General features: G+C 59.0%; 1 protein-coding gene across 1 annotated transcript in view; it reads left to right on the top strand.

Annotated features, from left to right (window-relative positions):
* The first annotated feature begins 3,866 nt into the window (after positions 1 to 3,866).
* The window catches only part of WNT5B (Wnt family member 5B), a 77,455-nt gene continuing 65,459 nt past the window's right edge, over positions 3,867 to 15,862 (top strand). The window contains exon 1 of the mRNA XM_031444390.2: positions 3,867 to 4,007. The gene's annotated coding sequence lies outside the window, so the exon portion shown is untranslated. The remainder of the gene's footprint in view (positions 4,008 to 15,862) is intronic.

Below are 15,862 nucleotides of genomic sequence, written 5' to 3'. Positions count from 1 at the left end.
AAGGACCTCAGTCAAAGCCAAGAAGGGAGAACCGGAGGGACACGGGGATGCTGGCGTCTCAAAAAGGAACGTGGCATTCTGTGTCCAAGGTGACTCCAAGCAGCACCTCACTCCGCGCCGAGCCCTGGGGCAGTGTGCCCGGCGCCCTGACCTCCAGCACTCTGTCGCTCTCAGGTTCTTGGTCTTAACTCCCCCATCCCCATCAGCTGGGGTCTCCGGATGGTGCCAGTTTGGTGACACCTTCAGCTGCCTCATTCTAGATATTTGTGACACAGTGACTCATTCAAGGAACAGTTTCGGATTCTGTATATCTTCCCGTAGGAGAAAGAGTGGGGATTCAGATCCAGGAGTTCAGGGTCTGAGCACAATCCTACTGTCCAAGTGGGAAGTCAGGTCCTGCCGACTTCGGAGAAACAACACTGCGTTAACGTCACCGACCTTGCGGCACCTGCAAGACGTGGCCCTCGGTTCCTGTGTTACCCGACTTCGCTCCCCTGGGGCCGTCTCACCGCCACTCCCGTTCAGATGAGGAGACGGGCCGAGAGACAGCGGCATCAGGCCCAGGATCATGCAGGCGGTGAATCTGACGTGCAGCCCCGGCTCGGCTCCCTCGAGAGAGCCACTGGCTGGACGGCCCCGGCCCCTCTTTGGGGAGAACTGGTCACAGGACAGCCCTCAAGTCAGGTGAGTGCGGCTGTTGTCATCTGACAGGAAGCAAACGAGAGGAAACCTACCTGCACACAGCAGGCGTTGTCCGTGCTTCAGCCGCCGGCTGCCGCGCACAAGGTCCTTCCGCGGCTGGCCTCTCACAGGAACGTTTTCCCTCCAAGCGAAGTGCAGAGCCAGACTCACGCTGACAGCTGAAGTTTTCTTCTTGCCAGCCCTGCTGCCTTCAGCGCTCAGAATTCCCCGCCCAGACGCCCCAGATTGTCTTGGCTACCGTGAATCTGGGGGTGATCTGTGGACGGTGTCTGGCTCTTTGGGGCTTTTTTTCCAAGGCACATCTAGATAACACGCACAAGATGAACCCTGAACAGCACAGACAGCGTGCCGGTGGGACAGCTGCTGGGGGAAGGCTACCTGCTTTGCCTCTTCACCTTGTGCTGGCTTTGAAAGCTCATCAGGCAGGCACCCCCAAGGAATTTTCTGTGCGTCCCCCCAAAAAACCTTAGAAAGGGCTCAGAGAAGCAGGCTGGGTGGGTGGGGCGCTTCCCCCATCAGGGCGTTTCTTCCTCCTCCAGCTGGAGTGGCCCGTGCCGCCCGGACTCTGCCTCCTGGTACTGGTCTGGGGAAGGGAACGGCTGCCCTCCGCACCCACAGCCCCTCCCTGGGTCAGAGTCAGCCCTAGATGGACCCTCAGAGGAACAGGTGAGCCCCAGAGAGCTGAGGAAACGGAGGAGGCTGACTCCTCATGACTATCCAACCATCCTGGCTCAGAAGGGGCCTCTGAGTGTGGCCAGTGGCCTCTGAGGGCATGAGTAGGAGGGAGGAACAGTGTCTCCAAAAAACAGAGCAGGAATCATCTCTGATTTCCATAGTTCCCAATCTTTGCTGCTTCTTTCTTTGTTTAAGCCACAAATGCCAAGTCAGGATGTATTTTATCCGGGGGAGTAGGCGGGAGACCCTACCAGGCCATCACAGACAAAACACGGGTGAGACGGGTCCGCAGGCCCACCGCGCTCGCTGGCAGGGCTGGCTCCAGACTCCCGGGCGGTCGGCTGGTCAGTGACTCAGGCAGTGGGGCTCACCACTTCTCCTGGGAACCTGGCCCAGGGCTGGGGCCCCTCCTTCCAGGGCTTTCCCAGCTACTCGGCCACAAGCCCCTTTCCTGGGGGTGCAGTAGTGTCTCCCGCTGGCCCCTAGTGCTGACTCATTTTGGACCCAGACTGGGTAGGAGGTACAGGACCACGCAAGGGACATTCAGCAGCGTTGCTGTCACCTGTCGCCGGCTCTCCCCCTGAGAGGCAGCTGGGGGTCAAGCCCAGTGGCACTTTCTGTGTTCATTCCTTTAGACGTTAAACTTCCTGGGGCTGGGACCAGGTCTCAGCCATCTCTGTGTGCTGAGAGCTCAATGAATGTGAGCATGAAGTGAGTCCCCAGATTCTCCCAGGTCGCATTCTGGAATGACCGTCTGGAGAAGGCCTTCCCTTGACCTCCCACAAAGACCCTAACCCCAGAACTGATGCTTTATTCTGGGGAGGAGAGGAATGGAGCGTATTTGTAATCTGACAACGTGGATTCAAAGCTTTTATGCCTGCATTTGACCAGCTCCCCTCCCTGTCCCATCTGTCCCCAGAGATAAAGCCGTGAACTAGCTCCCCTTGGTAAAGGTGGCCCCCCGTGGAATTATAGGCCGTTCGTTGAAGGTTACTGGGCCTGGTTTCATGAGCCCCGTTCACTAGGAGGTGAGAAGACCACAGGGAGCCTCCGGCCAGGCTGGCACAATTCCGAGGAAGACTGTCCTCCAGTTAGTCTCGTCTTTGCTAGAACAGCTCCTACTCTCCTTACTGTAAAACCCAGAGGACAGTGGCTCCTTACTGCCAGCCCAGTGCGCTAGGGTCCTGGTCCCTCCTTCCCCAACTGAAAGCAGAAGGCTGGCACCCTGTTTGGTTACTAATTAAGAAAAGGCCAAGCCTTCAACTATCATTATTGTTTTTTGTTATGTTTTGTTTTGTTTTTTCTCAGTGTACTGAATTCAAAGGCAATTTTTTAAGCAGGGCGACCTCCTGTTCAGGGAAGAGAAGGGGGTTTCAGAACCTAAAAAGAAAAAGAAAAGTCAGTTGGAGGGCAGGCCTCGACCATGCTGGCCCTCTCAGTTGGTGCCCTGTAACTAGGGTCTGGAACAGGGCCAGGGCTGGACTTTGAGCTCTGCCTCCGTGGGACCTCACTGCTCCATCTGGCAGCAGTGTGGGTGGCAGCTTACTCCCCAGACTTGGGGACCTCAGTAAAAATGTTTGAGCGTCCGTCTGGGCTGCGGCGCTAGTGTCTTTTCAGGCACTTACTCCCTCCAGTGACTGGGGACTCATGCAGCCCTCATGCGGTCCCAGAAGCAGCGGGAACGCACAGCTCCCACTTGGGACCGCGTTTCCGCTGTGTCCCCGCCGCACCAGCGTTCCGCGTCCCAGGGACTGCTCCGCTGGGCGCTGTCGGAAAGCGGCCCGGGACCAGGAGGGGACGGTGGGTTTACGAGGCAGGAGTAACATATCGCTTCACTTCTTGGGGGAGGGGGGGTTCAGGGGAGGAGAGAGCGTGTGGAGGGTTTGATATAAGCGAGTCCGCTCCCAGACCCTCCAGCCCCGCAGCCCCCGAGTTGGGGGCTCCGGGCAGGGGCGCGGGCGAGTCCCCAGGTGCTCCCGGAGGACCGGGTCGAGTTCCGAACAAGGGGCGGTGGGTATGCGAGGGCCGGGGCCAGGGGCGGGCGTCGGGGCTCCGGGGCGGGGGGGGGGGGAGAGCCCCACGCGCGCCCGGGAGTCGGGGCCGGAGGAGAAGAGGGCGCGCGGGGCGGCGGAGGCAGGTGCGAGGCCGGGTCCCGCCCGGGAGGAGCCCCGGGGGCGGGTTGGCGCGGCGCAGCGGGGGCGGGGAGGAGGCGCGGGGCGGAGCGCGGGGCCCGGGACCCGCTGGCCGGCGCCGGCCCTGCACTCGGAGCCGCGGCCGCCACCGCCGCAGCCAACTCGGGCCCAAGTTCCCGGCCGTGGCGGAGAGGAGCGCGCAGCCGGCGGCCCGAGCCCGGCGCCAGGGCCCGGCCTCCTCAGCTCCGCCGCCGCCCGCGCCCCGCCTCCCCACGCCGCGCTCGGGCCGGGCGCCGCGCGGGAGCCCTCGGGGCAGGGCGCGCGGGCTCCGCGGGGGCGACCGGCCGACCCCCGGGGCCCGGCGGACGCTCGGCGGGACCGGAGCGCAGCGCAGAGAGTCGGCGTCCCCGGCCGCCCCGGCCCCGCGGGCGCTGGAAGGGCCGGGCCGGGCGGAGAGCGAGCCGGAGCCCGCGGGCCTGACAAGCTGCGGACGCGCAGGTAAGCCCGGCGGCGGCCGGAGAACGGGAGCCCGCGCCCCGCCGCCCAACTTCCCCGCGCCCGCGGGCCGGTCGGGGCGCCCAGGTCCGGAGCGGGGAGGCGCGGTCCGGGAGGGGCCCCACCTCCACCCACCCCCGGGGACGACGAGCCCTGCCCGCGGCGGGTCTGCAGGGCCGGGGCGGGGGGAGGGCGGCGGGGTCGGGGAGCGCGCAGGGGAAGGGGTCCCCGCCGCCGAACAAAGCTGGGGCCTCGGGCTCTCGCCGCGCCCAGGCCGCCCCCAGCGGGCAGGTAGGGAGGGTCCCCGCCCTCCCGGCGGGCGGGCGTCGCCGCTTTCGGTCCCCGGGAGGGCGACCGCGGAGCTCGGGAGCCGCCCCCAGGCGCGCAGGCTCGGCCCCGGCCCCGGCCCCGCGCCGCGAGCCCCCGGGCTTCCCGCGCGCTTTTCCTGGCTCGCTCGGCCCCAGCTGGGGTCCGCTGCCGGGGGCTGCTCTCCGCACCCGCCAGACTGTGGCGAGGGCTGCATCTGGATTCTTTTAACCTCCGCGAGCCGTGCTAGTTTGGTGCCTGAATTCCTGCCTAAGCCCGAGCAGGTCTTCGGCCAGTCTTCCGAGTTTTCTGTTTTCTTTCATTGAACCCCCGCTCCCCCTGCGTCTTCCACCCCAGCCCGCGGGGCCCGGGAGAAGCGCGGATGGCCTCTCCCTGTCTTCCCGTGGAGCCGCGGGGGATATTTGGCCACGCACCCCAGTCAGGGCCACGTTTCCCAGATGTTTCATCCTGCAGGTCGCTGTGAGAGGTCGTGCAGTGTGTAAGTGAGAAGCGGTTGCTCCGAGCAGAGAGGGAAGTCGAGGTGGCTGCCAGCTGGGATGGCGAGTTTGCTCTCCACTTTCCCCGGGGCCTAATCTTCACTGCTTTGCCACCTGGCCACTTGGTAACAGCTTTCAGCCACTGCCACCCTGGGCAGAGTTTCAGCCTGGTGCTTGGAGGAGAAAGGCTGGGATTCTGTTACCAGTGCCCGGAACTGCTCGGGCGGCCAAGGAGGTGCCCATCTGGCAGAGCTGTGGTGGGATGGCCGTGCCACCCGTCAGTTGGGTGCAGCAAACTCTGGGTCAGCGGGGCAGCGTCACACTCCTGGTCAGATACCAGCACCCACGCAGGCAAAGGGATGGAAGCCTATGGTGACCCCCTTCTGTGGCTGGCCCTACGGCAACACAGGGGCTGGGGAGCAGTGGCCACGCCCTCGGACAGTGGGGACCCTTTCCCGAATCCTGCCCCTCTGCTGCTGTCTGGTCCAGGTGTGGCGTCTGCTCATCAAAGGCGCGGCCCCAGTCTCAGGTGTGGATGAGTGGGTGCCGGGCCCCGAGCTCGCGCCCACATGCCTGTCCCCACAGACCCGCCAACCTGTGAGAGGTGGAAGGCTGAGCGGTGGTCTCCTCTATCTCAAAATAGCATCTTTTCTGTCTTCAGAAACACAGATTTGTGGTCATAAATAGCAGAGGAAGGAGGTGTGTCTTCTGGGAACACAGGCAGTGCTCAGAGCCCTGCGCATGCTGGCGAGGGGGGTGAGGTGGCCCGGCTCTCTGGGCTGAGGTCCAGTCCAGAGCCCAAGGAGAGAGGCAGACTTGCGCCTGGTCTCCGCACCCGAAGGGGTGGGGTGGGGGTTCGGGGAGCAAGGGACCTGCAGAGATGGCAAGGGCAGCTCCCCTCCCTTTCCTAGAGGAAACAAGCCGTGGGGGTGGGAAGCCTGGGGGTCTACCTGCGGGCAGTGGGGGTGAGGGGGCAGGAACCAGCCCACTTTCCCGGGTGCTGACTCCTCACATGCTCCAGTATGAGTGGGCAAGTTGGCATTTGCTCAGCGTGTCTGAAACCACTCCCTCTTCAGTCCTTTGGTGGTGCTCATGTCTCCAAGGGTGTCTTATCTGCTTGAAACAATCCTTTTCTAAAAAGTTGCCTACCTCCAAAGCTTAAGCCACACTGCTGGGAGCCATATGCTGTGAAAAGGAAACATCTGGGGCTGTATTCACCTGTGGGTCTCCCCCGGTCTCCCCCGGTGGCAGCTGAAAGGTTCTGTTGGTTTGCTTGCTCTTCTCCAAGAAGGTCAGGAGACCAGGCTGGCGTGTTCTAACGTCCACTCCTAGGGTGGTCCTGTGGGTTCTGGATCGCCAAGGCCGGCAACCCCAGCAGGGAGGAGGTTTTCATGTGAAGCACTAGGCCTTGCCCTCGCTGAAATAAACATCAGTGTGTCTGCAAAGCCGTCCTGCCCACCGCCCCGGGGCCATCCTCCCCAGCTCCTTCCCAGACTGCCTGCCGTTTATCCCCTACACCCTCTAAACAGGCCTTCAGACGCCACCTGTGCGCCATCCCCACACCTGAGCACAGTCCTCAGGGTTTTCAGTGCTCGTTGGCTGGTGCTGTGTTTGTAGCCCCTTCAAGTCTCTCAAGACTCACAGCAGCAACAGATCTAGAAGTCCCTGGTGGGGAGAGGACAGAGGGGCCTCACTGTCACCCAGGGCATCCCTGGCTGGTTTCTATTAAGTGTCTTTCAACTGCATCCGGAGTCCAGAGAAACACAGCAGAGGGGCTGGGAACGGAGGCTGCGATGACGAGGAAAGGACCTGTATAACTTTTAACTGAACTGCCTTTCGCAGAAGCAGCCTCCTGCCAGTCTCCAAGGGGCGGGCTGTCAGCTCCCCCCGGCAGCAGGTTGGCGGCACCCAGAAAGTGGACCTGCTGTTGGGGACAGGCTGACCGGCCTGGGCAGGTGATGGCTGCTCCTTCCAGCACCCCCGGCTCTGCTCACCTGGCTAAATTTAAGCCTCCAGCCCCTGATCCCAGTTTGACCTGCTGGCTCTCCCTCTCGCCCTGCTGGCCGCTGGGCCCCCGTGGCTGCAGTCGGATCTTTCCCAGCTGCACTGCCTGAATTCTCTTCTAGACTTTCCAAAGTTGGTCCCTCTCCTCCCTGCTTCTGCCCGGGCGGCTTCCTCCCCGAGTCTTTCCCTCCTGGGTGGTTTGGAGGCTGGTTGGTGCTGGCGGGAGGCCCTCCCCCAGATCCCTCCACATATCAGGCGCAGAGGCTTCAGGAAACCGCGGTTCAGTCCTTGCCACCAAGACCCCCTGCTGACTGCCGTTGTCACCAGCCCAGCCCAGGCCTCAGGGTCCCCTTTGAACAACTACAGGCCCGAAGACACAAGGGTATTTTCTCAGAATTTCTCTTTGCACCCCAACCCTCCAAACCCCGGAGAACCCTGCCCTCCTGCATGCCCTGCTCTCTTGTGAGCGGGGGGGGGGGGGGGGGCTTATTTCGGGGGTGGGAGGATTGCCCTGCACCGTCTCTTCTGGGCTGTCTCTCCTGTCGCAGGGGTGTCGACTGGGTCGCGTGAGAGGCCCCTGCCAGCTCTAATGCGACATTGTTTCCAGCAGCTTGAGCAGTTCCGTGTGAGAAACGCCTCTGCTGTGGACAGGCCCGGGGGTGGGGGGGCCAGCCGGTCACGGGGGTCCGTCCACACCCGTGGGGCAGCAGCTACTTTCACAGTCACTGTTTCACACGCCACGGTCCTGCGCCGGGGCCTATGGTCTGGCCAAAGGCTCAGGCTGGGGGCCCCTGTGGTTAGTCAGCACCCCTGGGCCGGTGTGAGCTGTCTCCAGCTGCGGGACTTGAGGGCCAGGGCCTGAGTTCCTGGGGGGCCCCTGTGTCGTCTCTCCTCTGCAGCTTCCTTGGACCCCCGAAATGGAACTCCTCCAAGGTCACTCCCGTCTGACCAGCTGATAAAGGGCCAGGGCTGGATTCCCCGAGGCCTGGGCTGCAGGGAGTAGGTTCTTGGTTTACACACTTGAGCCCCTGAAGGTCACTTCAGCGTGATCTGGACATCCGATCAGCAGCTTTGCCCTGAGCCCTGCTAGGGGAGCAAAAGCCGTGAGAACAAAGCTTTTCTGACACGAGCCCAGGGACCTGTCCGCTGCTGGGTCTCGCTCTGCGCACCTCTCCAAGAGCGGACTCTGGAGGGGGGCTGGGGGGGGACACAAAGCAGCCCTGAGCTCTGGGCGCTGCTCCTGTTGCTGGGCTGCTGAGCATGCTGAGCATCGTGCCCCCACCATCTCTCTTCCCAGCAGACTCCCCCAGACGGTGGGATTCCCGCCGCCGAGGGAGGTTAGGGCCGCCTCCGTGAACTCATCTCTAAGATTATACGCCTCGCCCGTATCAGGAAGTTTCTCCTGGGAAACTCTGAGTAATGAATTACTAAATACTTCATTCCAGTCTTGTCTGGGGTACAAGGCCTGCAATCAGAGTCATTAAACCTTTAAAGAGATTTTGTATTGGGGGGAGGGCACAGCTCGGGGGTAGAGCACGTGCTTAGCATGCACGAGGTCCTGGGTTCCATCCCCAGCACCTCCACTGAAAAAAAAAGAAGAAAGAAAGGAAAAGGAAATTAGGGGGGAAAAAAAGAGAGAGAGAGATTTTGTATTTAGGTGTAGGACTGGAAATGTCGCATGTGCTGAGGACCAGGAGCTGGTGATGGGGTGAGGGGTGGTTCTGGGTGGTACTGGCAGGTTTGCCCGGAGCCCACGGGCTGTAGAAAGTGGTGGAGGCTGGGCCTTGGAGTGGGACTGGCGGCTGTGACCAGCACGTAGAAGATCGCGGTGGGCTTCTCTCTGCCTCAGTTCCCCCACCTGTAAACGGGAGCATAACTTTATATCCGTCTCCTGTGGCCGCTGCGAAGAGGGCGGTCGTGGTGAGGGTCGGCGTGTGCGAACCTCTGGCCCCAGGCCCGGGACGGGCAGGAGCAGGGGCGGGGGCTGTTAGAACCTGGGCCCCAGTCCTGCCCCACTGCTCCGCACCTACAGACACAGCGGCTGCTCCCCGTGGGGCCTCAGCAGAACCCCAACCTGTGTCCACACGTGCTCGCCAGTCCTGGAAGGAGGTGGACATGGACTGTGTCCCCTGAAGTGTGACCTCATTGGGAAGGGAGGGTCCCAGCTCATGAATGACCACTGATGGTGAGGACAGGTGTTCAGGGCTGGCTGCTGTGATGGAAGAAGTGGGTGCTGGCAGTAGGGAGATTCTGACGGGCCCCATAGGCTGGGGGCTGAGCACGGCCCTGGCAGAGAAGGAGGGGTGTCCCTGACCGCACCCCAAACAAGTCTGTGGCCTGCACTAAGCAGACGCCTAGACCACCCCCGTGTTTGAAGCCACTCAGAACCTTGACGTGTTGTGTTTTCTTGTTCTTGAAAAGGTAACCTCTGTGAAATCAAATCCAAAGTAAGCTTTATAGTGTCGTGTCGTACGTTTAAGCCTCTGAGCCAGTCTGAGTTCATGTTTGTGTGTGGTGTGAGGGGGTGTTCTAGCTTCGCAGATTTGCATGCTGCTGTCCAGCTTTCCCAGCACCACTTGCTGAAGAGACTGTCTTTATTCCATTGTATGTTCTCGTCTCCTTTTGTGACGGCTGCTTGTACAAGGCTCCTGGAATTTTCCTTGAAGGACCCCGTCTGAGAGGGGGTTCCTGGAAGGCAGGCGATACCTTCCTCTACCTTGTTCCTCCCTTCCCACCGGTGGTCCCATGGTCAGCGCCGTCACTGCTCAACAGTGTTGATAAGTTAATGGGCCAGTGACTCCTGACAAGGTTATGACCCCAGTTGGAAGAAACTGGCCTTGAATTTCCGCACTTCATCGACACCAAGACGCGTTTTCATGTATCTGAGGTCAGGCTGCGTCTTCAAGCTGACGTGTCACAGTTTAACTGGGAGCACGTTACTTCTTAGTGGTGTGGCTGATACATTTCAGCTTCAGTAGCTCCTTAGGTTTGGTGAAATATGGTAATGTCACCGGCCACTGTTTACTGAGGTGACCCGTTGTCACTTCCTGGGCCTGCCTGGCTGTCCCCTGGGAAACGTGTCTGTTGTCTCGGTAGGGAGGGTGTTTCGCATGTCACCTCGTGTTGAACATCCATGGACAGAGTTAGAAATGAGGTCGGAAGTTCTAGGCGAAGCCCAGCTGTCCCACGGACCCTGATGTTTGAGGGTGCTCAGCCTCCCTGCGGTCCCCTGCGAAGTGAAGTCCAGGGTCTGCCCCGTGCTCCTAGGGACCGTGGACAAGGCTCCCTGTCCTCATTCATAGGTGGATTTGCAGTGTAACCTCCACACCCACCCCCTCGCCTGTCTCAGAGCTGTCGCAGGGTTACGTGCAATAGTGTGTGCGGAAGTCACCACTCACACCTGGCAGGGTATGCGGAGTGGAAAGGTGACCCAGGGCTTTTTTAATCCACTGACAAAACACAGCCCCAGGTGACTCGACAGAGATCCACACCTGGCACCTGTCTTCCTAGCTCTCAGTTTCTAGGAGAGAATCTTTGAAAACTTTGTGGCAGCTTGTCTCGCGAGGCGAAATCCTATCCCCGAGGATCGAAAGGAAGTGATGTCCTATAACCAGAGCACAGGGCTTCTTGGGTTTGTTTTTGTTTCCGTTTTATTATGTTTTCCTGTCTCACTGCCTTGGCGTTGGGAAGCATGTCAAGAAAAGATCATTCACAGGAACGCGAGTGTCTTTGTCACGGAAGAGCGAGTCTAACCCGGCGCGCGCTGCTTGAGAAGTCGGCCCTGCGGCGCAGGGAGCGCGGGGGCCCGGCCGAGGCGCCCCGGCAGGGCGGCCGCCGCGCGGGTGACCCGGAGCGGCCACCCGAACGCCCTGGCCCTCTGCGTCCTCGTCCGTTCAGAGCCTTTGAGGCTGTTAAACAAGCGGGCACGCGGGAAGCGCTGAGCAGGCCCCTGCCCGCAGAAGCCGGGCGCCGGGACGCTCCGCCGCCTGCGCTTCTCAGCGCCCACGGGGGGCGCTGCTGTGCGGTGGCGGGCGGCCCCGCGGGAGCTCGGTCCTGGCGGGGGCGGGGGCGGGGGCGGGGAGGGGGGGCGCCGCCGCCTGCCTCCCGGGGGCGGCGTCACGACCACGCCGCGGCGCCTCCGCAGGAGCCTGACCTCAGCGACCTCGCGGTTCTGCAGAATCACCAGGTCCGGAGAATCCTGCTCGAAGCCCTGCCCGACGGCTTCGAAATGGCTTCTTCGCAGTGAGACGGTCGAGCGGCGCTGCTGAGCGCGCGTCGCACCGAGGACGCGCTTCCTCGCCCCGTTCGCGCCGCGCCGTCAAACTCCGCTTCCCACACCGCGCTTCCGCTGCTCCGTGTGCGGCCCGAATTCCCACAGCCGGGCTGGGGAGAGGGCAGCTTCCTTTTCTTTTCAATCGACTTGATTGGCGTGTAAATTGCGTACAGTAAAATTCATACGTTGTCAAGTGCACGGTTCCACAACCCTGGACGGGCGCAGGCAGCTGCCTCGCCGGGCAGGGTGTTGCCTCTCCCCTGGAAGGCCCCGGCCCCCCGCCCAGCCTGCCCAGGCCAGCACCGCCCGCAAACCCAGACGCGACCGGTGTCGCTCTGGGTTAGTTTTACCTGCTCCAGAATTTCACGTGGACAGAATTACACTGGAATTCTCAGGGGCTTTTTCCTTCAAGCTTTTTGGTGTCGGACTTTTTTGCTCAACAGAGTGCGTGAGACTTTTCCTTGCTGTTTGAGGTACTACTAGTTCGTTCCTTTTAACTGAGTCTGACCATTGAATTCACTTTGGGCGGACATTTGGGTTTTTCTAGATTTTAGCTAATATGACAGTCTCTGTCTTTTAATTGCCCTGTTTAGTCTGCTTACATTTAATACCATCTTTCAACTGTTTATTCTGCAATCCTTTTCGACTAACAGAAACGTTGCAAAAACAGCTCCTTTTCCCCGAGTGGTAACATTTTACGTAACCGCAGCGCAGTCACCAAGCCCAGGAAGTTAACTTCGCTCCTGTGTGATCACGTGCTTCCCAGATGTCCTTCTGGCTTCACCAGCTTTTCCCTGATGTCTTTTTGTGGCCCCAAGTCCAGTCCAGCCCTGAGTCTCACGTGAAATTTAGTTCTCCTGTCCTCTCAGTCTCCTGCAATCCGTGACACTGCCCCGGGGTTTGTCTCTTGTCTTCCTTGACCTTGACATTGTGTACCTTTGTGGAATGTCCGTCCCTCAGTCTGGGGTGTCCGGTGTTTTCTCACGAGCGGGTCGTGACTGTGCGCTTTGGGCAGGAATGTTGCAGGCGTGATGCTCTGTCAGTGTTTCCTTCGGGTGGGGGGGTTGACGTCAGCATTCCTTACCATGGTGATGTCAGCTGTGGATCATTTAATGCAATTTTTTATATAGTTTGGTTAAAGTTGCCATGTTGATATTTGTTTTCCAATTCATACCCTCCCTGACGTGTGTGTGTGTGTGTGTGTGTGTGTGTGTGTGGTTGCTCTGGGGCGAACTGCAGCATCCTTCACCAGTCAGGTCTATTTTGAGTCCCTGCCCACAGTCCGTACTCTGCACAGTGATCAACTTACAAGAGCGTCATTCCAACTGCCTGCTCCTATCCTGTCATGTGGTGTCACACCTTTTAGCTTTATATGTGTTATAGACCCCTCCTTAGAGAGTTCTTACTTCTGCTTTGCAGAGTCAGTTGTCCTTTAAGTGAATTATGAGAAGAAAGAAAACTCTTTTATTCTTACACTCTTATTTACCATTTCAGATGCTCTTCATTCTTTCCTGGAGACTCAAGTTTCCAGCCTGATGGAGACCTGTCTGCATTTCTTATACTGCAGGCCTGTGGATAACGAATTCAGTCAGCCTTCATTTACTTGAAAATTTCTCTGTTTCATCTTTGTTTTTGAATTTGGGTCATTTGGTAACCCTGCGTTTAACCTAGGGAGGAGTCGGCAGGCTGTTTCTCAGAGTGGCTGTGCCATTTCACAGAGCCACCAGCAGTGTGCGGTTCCAGTCTCCACATCTTGTCACTGCTTGCTATTGTCTGTCTTTTCTGTCGTAGCCGTCCTGACAGGTGATGCTGTGGACTGAATCATTTTCCCCTCAAATTCATGTGTTGAAGCCCTAGCTCCCAACGTGGCGGTGTTTGCAGGTGGAGCATTTTGGAGTTAATCAGGGTTAGCCGTGGTCATGAGGGTGCAGCCACCATGATGCTATTAGTGCTCTTGTAAGAAGAGACGCCAGAGTGTATTTCTTCTCCCTCTGCCTGCAAGGACCCAGCAGGAAGGCGGCTGTCCGCAAACCCGGCAGAGAGCCTTCCCCAGCCCTCAGCGGTGTCTGCTCCCTGCTCTCGGACGCCCGGCCTCCAGACTTGAGCAAACATGTCTCTGTGGTTGTGGCCTCAGCGGTGGTGTTCGTCACGGCAGGCTTAGGCAGGCACGGAGTGTTTCATTGCGGTGGCCGTTGCGGTGTTGCATCTCCTGTTCTGTGAGTGCGCTGGCGCACCGCGGTTTTGATTTGCGTTTCCCTGATGCCTAGTGGCGTTGCTGTCTCATGCTTAGCGGCCACTTGTGTATCTATTTTGGAGAAATGTCTATTCAGGTCCTTTGCCCATTTAAAAAATTGGATTATTTATCTCTTAATTACTGAGTTGTAAGAGTTATTAATATTTAGTAGCTTATCAGATAAGTGCTTTGCAAATACCTTCTCCTGTTTTGGGGGTTCCTTACTTCTGGACGCATTGCTTATGCCACCGAAGGGGAAAGTTTGAAACGTGTCGAGGAGGTGATGCGGGTCTCTGAGACGTCCTGCACTGGGTGTCAACAGAGGAAGTGACCTGGGCGTGGTTAGAAAATCCAGCCCAGCCTCGATAGGTTGGCAGCATATAAATTGTCATATAACTTGAGTACTTAACGTTGTGTTCTTGTGCAGTAAGTAGGAAAGCCTGTGACTGTCACCAGCAGGTGTCATTAGGGTTGCAGGCTCTCAGAAGCCTAGGGGCTTCCCTTGGGGACAGTTGGCTTGTGGACGGGGAGTGCTGCCGAGTGAGGCACCGGTGGTCAGCATTCAGGCCCTTCGGGATGTTCAAATGCCACAGTCACCTGAGCTCTGTGCCCTCAGTGTCTTTGTACAGGTTTAGAAGGTTGAGGTGAAAGTCCTCTGACAATAAAAGAGCCCCTTTTGGAATCGAAACGTTCACCTTTGTGTGTCGTGGAAACCCCTCCCCCCTTCTCCCCAGAGGCCCCCGGGGGCGCCTTTTAAGTGCACGTGAACTGGAGTTAACGTAGTTCTGCATCACGGTGCCCCTGGAGGTGGCTGGGGCGGGTCTGAGGTAACACGAAGTTCGAACTGGATAGCACCATCTTGTTAAATATCCCGAAACGTGTTTCCAGGGCCCCAGGGGCGTGACGGTCGGTGGGGAGGCGGGCCTCCGTGCCAGGCTGGCCTCTCCGTCTGCCGGCAGCCGTGTGGCTTGCGGGACGCGTGTCCCGAGGGCAGGTGGTATGTGTGTGAGAGACCCCGGGCACATGGCTCCCTGTGCCGTGTGCCCCTCAGTGTGGGGTGAGAGTGCTCTGAGGGTTGAGGATGAGGTGGGCAAGTCCTGGCTTGGTGGGTCTGGTTGGGAGAGCCAGCCGGCTGGGCCCCAAGGGGGAGCGCCTGTGCACACAGATGCCAGCGTCGTGGCCGGCACCGTAGGGGCCTTTGTTTTATCCCGACTGCCCACACTGGAACGGGCAGTAGGAGACCCACGGCCCCAGGAGCAGGAGCAGGACCAGGACCTTCTGCAAAGTCTCTGGAGGGCCCATCGGTGGCCCCAGAGTGTTCCCGCTCAGTCCTGTTTCCTGAGCTTTCCGTCCCCCCATGTCCCCCACGGATGAGTCCGTGGTCTCAGGGGACCTCTGACCCTGCTTCCCTGCTTGCTGTCCCCTCAGAGTCGCGGGGGCTGTGGGCGTATCTCACGTGCTCCATCCACAAGTCCTCGCGGATTTCTCCTTGCCACATGCCCTGGGGACAGTTTCTGTCGCCCCTCCCGCGCTCAGGCTTGGGATGCAGAGGGCACGCGAGGGTCTCCGCTCACTGACCGTGGCCACCTCTGTCCGGGGTCTACAACCAACTGTTTCCATTCACCTGCTTTGGCACCTGTTTCTCACCATCCTCTCTAATGTGCCAAACAGAGGGGTTCTTTGGGAGAGATTACTGAATTCAGGAGGTGTTGGTTCTGTCCTGTGGCAGGATGCCATGCCAGGGTCTGCCGAAGCAGACGGGACGGAGGCAGTCCTGTGCCAGAGGGACATTGTTCTCCAGGAGAAGAGAAACCCAGCGACGCGCGTTGCACGGCAGGCGTGTCGGTTAGCTCTGGCACCTTGGAGAAGGCGCTGGGCTTCTCTGACCCTCAACTTCCTCATCCCCAAAGGGGCTGTGAGCCTCAGCTTGAGGGGTTATTGTGAGAATGTTGAACAATGACACAAACATAGTTTTCTTCCAGTGAACGTGTTTCATCTTCCCAAATGACTACTACGTTGTTGGAGCGCAAATGCTTGTCGTGTTGTTCGGACTTAACGACTTACTAAATGGAACTGCAGGTGTTGGTTGTGGCCTGGGGACGCCGAGAGTTACTGAGATGCCGTGCTTGACAACTGTGGTTTTATGCTGTGCTTTTATTTTCTATGTTGCAAAGAAAAAAAAAACCACTGCCCATTACCTAGGACACCGCCTTTCAGAGGGTCCTAGGGACCACTGAACTTGCCGCCGGCCTCTTGCTTGGCAGTTTTTCCCGTCTCCTCCGAGGTAGCCGTCCCTTGCCCTTGCCCCGGGTGCCTTGCTTGGCCTGTGATAAGCATCTTAGCAAAAAGTGACCCATCCTCACCTGGACATCTTCCTTTCTTAGGTCCCATGAAGCTTTTGGTTATCAGTTCGCAATCAAATGCAGAATTTTGGTCATTCCTTCAGTGACAAGCATTTTATTTACAAATATAAAACATACTTTCTGTTGCTTGATTTCCGTGCCTCTCTGTGTACCAATAGCTGTTTCAAGTCTGAATCATTCTT

Source organism: Camelus dromedarius, chromosome 25 (assembly GCF_036321535.1).
Source record: "Camelus dromedarius isolate mCamDro1 chromosome 25, mCamDro1.pat, whole genome shotgun sequence".
Taxonomy (NCBI): domain Eukaryota; kingdom Metazoa; phylum Chordata; class Mammalia; order Artiodactyla; family Camelidae; genus Camelus; species Camelus dromedarius.
This window is presented reverse-complemented; position numbering and strand designations above follow the sequence as displayed.